This window comes from Frankliniella occidentalis, unplaced genomic scaffold (assembly GCF_000697945.3).
Source record: "Frankliniella occidentalis isolate FOCC.00 unplaced genomic scaffold, Focc_3.1 Scaffold233, whole genome shotgun sequence".
Classification (NCBI taxonomy): Eukaryota; Metazoa; Arthropoda; class Insecta; order Thysanoptera; family Thripidae; genus Frankliniella; species Frankliniella occidentalis.
Window position 1 is genome coordinate 424,840 of NW_026267359.1, and position 6,969 is coordinate 431,808.

The 6,969-nt window shown below is 59.3% G+C and overlaps 1 protein-coding gene and 1 long non-coding RNA gene across 2 annotated transcripts in view; one reads left to right on the plus strand and one right to left on the minus strand.

Moving 5' to 3' along the window:
• Positions 1-6,969, minus strand: part of LOC113209676 (uncharacterized) — a 52,423-nt gene that overhangs the window by 42,721 nt on the left and 2,733 nt on the right. Inside the window, exon 2 of the long non-coding RNA XR_008011810.1 lies at positions 1,203-1,328. This is a non-coding gene — a long non-coding RNA (uncharacterized LOC113209676). The remainder of the gene's footprint in view (positions 1-1,202; positions 1,329-6,969) is intronic.
• Positions 1-6,969, plus strand: part of LOC113209675 (uncharacterized) — a 55,224-nt gene that overhangs the window by 33,743 nt on the left and 14,512 nt on the right. The gene's annotated exons all lie outside the window — the stretch shown is intronic.

Here is a 6,969-nt window from a genome sequence, read left to right on the forward strand (position 1 = left end):
ATATTATAAGAATATGGTATGCGGAGCAGTTACTTTTAAGTCAAAGCATGTCGGACAATCATATAGCTTAATGTGAAGTGGATGACGGAAAGTTTTGGCTTAAAATTTCCCAGAGTGAGCTTCGCTTCGCTCAGCAATAATCCCTGCAAACTAACGAAGGCGCCCCACCGCCGCGGACATGGAGCGAGAAGGCCCCCGGCGGGAGGTTTTAAAGGGGGAGGGAGCCACGGCGCCGTCGTCGGCAACCCCATCGGGGAGCTGGCTGAGTTAGGAAGGAACAGCTGTGCGTCGCGGCCGGCGCGAGGCCCGCGCTCTTCCTGTCGGCCTGGCGACCAATAAGGGGACCGGAGCAGCGGAGGGAACCGACTAGAGAGTTCCCTGGATTGTTTCACGTAATGAGCGTTGTCCGCTCCGCCTCGCTCGGACCTCCTCGGCTCGGATCCGCTCGGAGGGCAGGGAAGGACCTGCTATCCGGCCAGTGACCGCTGCTGCTGCCGCTGCTGCTGCGCGGCCGAGGGCCGAGCGGACAGACGGACGGGCGGGGCGGACCGACGGGCGGACCACCAGCCACGCCATGCCACAGAAGAGCCCACCAAAGTCCAGCGTAGAGCCGGCCGGCGCGCGGAGGGCGGCGGGGGACAGCGGGAGGAATATAGGCCTGGCAGGTGGAGGTGGAGGAGATGGAGAGGCGAGAGGGAGGATAAGCTAAATAAAGTTCAGGACTTTATGGCTCCATCCCGGGCTGCGCTGCTGTGCCGCGCGGCTCGGCTCTCTCGAATGGCGATGACTCTGCGCCGGGCTACCGCGCTACGCGCTCGCTTACGGTATGCTACAGCAGCGCTGTGAGACGTACATTCATGAATACAGTACCTGTACTGTACTACTACACACGCGGCACCACCACGTCGTACTATGTACTCCGGTCGCGACAACCGAGGGGTCCTTCACTCAGAAAAATCAGTGTACACCCGTAGACAAAATCATGAAAAAATCATGAAAAAATAACAATAAAAAAATCAGAAAACATCAACGAAAAGTCATAAAAAATCAGAGAAAAATCAGAAAAACTCATTAAAAAAATCACAAAAACTCAAGAAAAACAGAAAAATTGGTGTACGCTAGAATTTATAGTGAAGGACCCCTCGGCGACACCCACCTCCAAGCTCCAGGTACCATGTACTTCCGGTCCGGTCGACACCCACCTCCAAGCTTCAGGTGTGCTTATGATGATGAACTGCTGCGCGCCCTCCCATGTCATCCTTTCACCTCTCTGCGACGCGACGCCTCCTCTGTCGGGATAGGAGGTCCCCGTGCGCTGATGGGAAAAACTGAAAAAGCAAGAGAATGTAACATGAAAACAAACGGTGTAAAGAAAAACAGACAGAGAAAACCGGTTCTGTCATCCGGCGCTGGATGCGTCCCTTGGGGCGTTATCCTTCCGTCTGGCCCATTGTAAGCGTGGGCGACCCACTGAGAAAATAATCAGAAAACAATCGTCTTACGAAACAATTCTAGAGATAGGATGTCACACTGAACTTAGGAAACTTACTAAATTTGACTACGATAATGAAAAACAGGCCGGTGGCTTCTTGATGCTGTTTGTGTTGGCAATAAATTCGACTGAACGCGGCCCCTTGTGTGTGGAAAGTGAGGTGGTAGAGAGAGACCCTCCAAACGGTGGCCCCCTGGCCCCCAAGTTGTTCGGAAACTTCCCCCCGCCCATACGTCGCTCACGCAATGGCGCCGCGACACCTGCCGCCCGACTTTATTCGTACCAAGACCAAGACCTCCTCCTCTCCGTCGCCATCCATCAGCGCGCCTCGTTCTCACTCCTCACTTCGTTCTCGAGGCTCGTTCTCCACAATCTCGAGCCTCGAGGCGGGCCGCTTATTTACAATCCCTTGGCGATTCAGCACCTTACGGCAAATTCAGATGCACGCAGCCTAGGCAGCGGTCAGCGGCTTTGAGGACTCTGTAGCCCTATTTTGATCGTACCCACGCAGACAACCTAAACTAAACTAACCTAACCTAACCTAACCTAGCCTAACCCAACCTAACGTTTGTCCTCCAAACCGGCAGGCCGCTGCCTAGGCTGCGTACATCCGAATTTGCCGTAAGGTGCTGAATCGCCAAGGGATTGTAAATAAGCAGCCGGCCCGCCCCTGGCACTGCTGGGTGCTGCTGAGATTGGCGCCATCGCGCGCCAGCGCTGTGCTGCCGTTCTACTGTACAGATAATGAGGCGGCGGCAGCAGCAGCAGCTCGCGGGGCACCGCCAGAGTTCAGCACCCCGCCACACTCGGTGTCGCTCACAGGGGAGCACAGGGCATCCAAACGGCATGGGTGAACAAAGTCCCCCGCGGGGCTGAGAGGAGAGGGGGTCAGCTGGCGGCGAGCCAAAGTGAGAAGTTCTCGGTGGGGCACGGGGGGCATGGCATCCAGCAGGGGCCAGGCACTGCTGCTGCTGCTGCTGCTGCTGCTGAGCTGCACGGCGGGTTGCCGAGCCGCACGACCGCGCTGGGGACCGCGCCGCGCACCACACCAGTAACCAGCAGCGGCGCAGCGGCGAGGGGTCAGGCAGGGTTCAAACGTTCCGGCTGGGCGCGCGCGGCCCGGGGCCGTCGAGCTGTGTGCCGCAGCCGCAGCGCGCGCTCGTCCTGTCGCGAGGAGGGGGAGGAGGGGAGGGTGGGGTCCGCGAGTAAAAGGGCGTAATGGCGGCAATAAGGACGCCGCGAAGGCACGTGGCGCCAACGGCGGCGCCAAGCAGGCCGCATCGACAGCGAGGCGCGGGTGCGGGGTGCAAGGTGTGGGACGTGGGGCGCGGGGGGCAGGACGTGAAACGCGGGGCGCGAGCAGGCGCCCCCGCCCCATGACCCTAAAGCCCGTGGCTCTGCTGGCTGTTGTAACAAAGCAAACTCTGTGATTTGGGCTCATGAGCCTCAAGGCGAGCGGAGCAAACTATGTACATCACCCTCCCATAGAGTTTGCAATCGGTCGGTTAAACGACGTTTCGCTTACCCGATGCTCGCCGGCGTCTGTACCCGACCCGACCCGACCCGACAGAGACGCTGTCGGGCAAGTCGGGTGAGCCGGGCAGCCTCCGAATCACCTACCCTTAGCCGAGCTTCCGCACGCTCTTCGCACGCAGACCCCCGCTCGGCTGGTCCAGCAGGGCGAGAGGTGAGGTTGCGGGGACAGGTGACTCCTAGTGTGGCTGGGCGTGCCGAGCGAGCCAGACTCGTCTTCATCGACGGACGCCGAGTGTGACGTGAGAGACAGAGAGAGCTGCTGGCTTCTGAGTGCTGTCTCACTCTTACGCTGCGAGCGTCGGGTGAGCGCAGATTCTCTACCCGACCGATTGCAAACTCTACCCTCCCACTCTCGCTAACGGAGCACGGAGCCGCGCCGTCCCGCCCCGCCCGCGCCCGCTGAAGAGCCAGCGCGAGGCCGTCAAGGCCGTCGCGAGCGGGACCCCAACTGGTTCACGGAGCCTTAAACGCGAGGGGTCCCCCACTCGTCAACTCGTTGTACACGAGGAAAAATACTCGCAAGATACTCGCGGCAACTCGCGACAACTCGCGAAAAATTCGCGAAAACTCGCGAAAAAATCGACCAATACTCGCCTAATACTCGCGGATACTCGCCATTACTCACATAAACTCGCGGATACTCGCTAATACTCTCGAAAACTCGCCGATACCCACGCAACTCGTTGTACACCCACTTGGAGAGTGGAGGACCCCTCGCTTAAACGGGTGACAGGCTCCTCCCCTTTTGGGTTGCGCATCGCGGAGAAGGGCTATAGGGAGATAGCCAGATGGAGCGTCGGCGCCACGGCACGGCCCCATCTGCGCCGGGGCCGGGGGAGAAGCAGCAGGGGCCGTCGGGCTCGGTTCGACCCGCGGGGGCGCGGCGCGGGGTGGGGCGACCTGTTGTGAGGTGGGGTTGAGGCGGGGCGGGCGTTCCCCTCTCTACTGCTTCTATTCTTTTCCTCGGAGCGACAACGCGCGACCGGGGCGACCGGGGGCGTGGCGCGGCCGTGCACCTTCCTTATCCTCTCGTTTGCTCGCATTCTGTTGTCGCCTTCCTCCCCCGCGCGCCCCGCTTGTCGCGCTGATTAGGGCCTCCAGGTAGGGAGAGAGAAAGGGGGGGGGGGGGAAGGGGGGGGGGGGGGGGGGAGGGGGGGGGGGGGGGGGGGGGGGGGGGGGGGGGTGGGGGGGGGGGGGGGGGGGGGGGGGGGGGGGGGGCCCCCTACAGGGCGGGCATGGGCGATGTATTGGGGGGGGGGGGGGGGGGGGTCGGGATATGGCGGCGGCGGTGCGGTGTGCCCGCCTGGAGTAGCTGGGGCGTAAATGGAAGAAGCTCCCCCGGCGAACGGTCGCCAGCCCATTTCTCCACCCCGATTCGGGGCAATCGCACACAATCGCGTGGGTACCCCCCCCCCCCTTTTCCCCCCACTCAGTGTGCGCGGTGCCCGGCTGCTGGGCGGTTTATCGCATTGATTTCGCTCCTCCCCTATTACCCCTCCTAAACGACACCCCCTCTCTCCCTCCTTCCCCCTGAAAACTCTGAGAGGAAACTGTGCAACTGCGCCGGCCGGCATTTCCTTTTCCTGAAGATGCCCTGCATTTCCCGGTGCTTTGCGCGGCTGGCGAGACGGCGACGGCTCTACGCGCTTTGCGCTTGCCGGCATCCGCCGCTCGGAGCGTTTCACACGTTCGAGCCCGCTATCCACTGCTTAGAAAAAGCTTATTATAGTACAGCCAGGATGTGCCGGTGTGTTACAGAACCGTAACTTCGTGGAAAGACGGAGCTGTGTTTGTCTATACACAATAACTGTGCCCCCCCCCTTTTTAGACAGTCCCTTGTGGTCTGTCTCTACCCGAAGGTAAAAGTTTCCAGTTTTGATAAAGATAGCCGATTAACGTTCCAGTTATGATAAGCCGATTGATGATTTTGATAAAGATAGCCGATTAACGTTCCAGTTATGATAAGCCGATTGCCGATGATAATATAGATTCTCTGTGGGGGCGGGCGTTTTCTCCGTCCGCGACGTCTGTTCGTCCCCAGTAGCAGTCCGCTGTCATCGCCCTGGTTGTGTTATAAACATAGCGCCCTTATCCCTTGCTTCGCGCCGGGCCATGGTGGGGCAGCCGACCCCCACTCGAGCCTCTTGAGGCAAGCAGCGTTGCGCCTCGCGCCCCGCGCCCCAGCCCCTACCCACTTAGAGCTCAGTCGGCACCGAGCGCCACATGGCCCGTCCACTTGACAAGTGATCCCCAGCCTCAAATTTTTAAGTTGAACCACAGCGCTCTGAAATATGAAATGTGCATGTTTTCGCGCTCGCAGAAATTACGAATCCAGCAAAATTTGAATGGTGATTCTAGCATAATTTGCTGATTTTCGTTGTTTTTGATATTAACCACAGCTTTCCGTAACGTGTCCGTAAAATGAAAAAGCGCTCCTGGGTAAGGTGAAAGTATCCCGTTTTGATAAAGGTTGCCGCTGTCGGATATTTCCGATTAACGTTCCGGTTTTGATAAGAAGATTTTCAGTCTTATTTTGATGCGTTATTGAATTTAAAAATACAAGCTTTTGATATTAACAACAGCTTTCCGTAACGTGTCCGTAACATGAAAAAGCGCTCCTGGGTAAGGTGAAAGTATCCCGTTTTGATAAAGGTTGCCGTTGTCGGAAATTGCCGATTAACGTTCCGGTTTTGATAGGAAGATTTTCAGTCTTATTTTGATGCCTTATTGAATTTAAAAATACAAGCCTTAGCGCCTGTATCTTTTGAATTTGCTTTTGGAGCCGGACTGTCTCGTTACCGGCCGGCAGGCCAGTTTTTTTCCACCTCGCCGTGCTCAAAAGGCGATCTAATATGATAAAAATTATGCACCTTTTCAGCGGCCAGGGGTAAGAGAAAGGAGACGGCCACCGTCATTGTCACGCCCGTGCGAAACGCGAGGGAAACGAGGGCGAGAGAGGGGGGGGGGGGGGGGGGGGGGGGGGGGGGGGGGGGGGGGGGGGGGGGGGGGGGAGAGAAAGAGAGACAGCGCATGGACAAATCTGCATAACTCGGGGCGTCCCGTCCGCCGGGTGCGCAGCCTCCTCCTCCTCTGTCCTCCTCCAGTAACATGATTTGTGTCTCCCTCCCCCTCTCTCTCCGTCTCTCCCTTCTTTCTCATCAGGGACCCTCATGGCGTTGGCTTGTCCCCAGCCACCCTGCAGCAGCCCTCAGTGCACCCCCCCCCCCCTTCGCCACGCGCGTCACAGGGGTCACGAGGCTGGCGAACACCCTCCTCCCACACGCCTATTCCCGCCGCCCGCAGAGGTCACCAGGCGACCATACTTTGTGATGCATGTCATGCAGGTCGCGTCGCAGGACACGGCACGGCCTCCCTGCGCGCCGCTGCCGCCACGGCCAGCGACAGACAGGAGCGCCTCTCTCCTTCTCCTTCTCCCGTGCTGAGCAAAGCAACGAACGGCAACTACATATTTCTCTTTTTCTATAGCCATTTTTCATCGGCTGGGCTGGGGAGATGGGGATGATGGGGGTGAGGGGAGGGGGGGGGGGCAATAGCACGCACGACCGGCGGGAGGGGCCGACCGGCAAGCGACCGGCCAGACGGACCGCCGACGAGCGGCTCCGGTGTAGCGTGGCGGGGGGGGGGGGATGAGGGAGCGCGCGCGCGCCTGTGTGTGTGTGTGTGTGTTACGGAGCCGCGCGAAAAAGGAGAAACCCAATCTCTGCGCGCACATTGTACGAGCCTGGCCGTGCGAGCTAGTGTGAGTGTGTACGAGTATGTAGCATGCGCGAGTGTGTGTGTGTGTGTGAGAGAGAGAGAGAGTGTGTGTGAGTGTGTTTGTGTGAGCGCGGGTGTGTTCCTACAGGACGCGCCGGCCGGACGGGCGGTCGGTCAGGTGCGCGGGAGTTAGTTCCCGCCCAGCACCATGTTGCCCCCCCCCC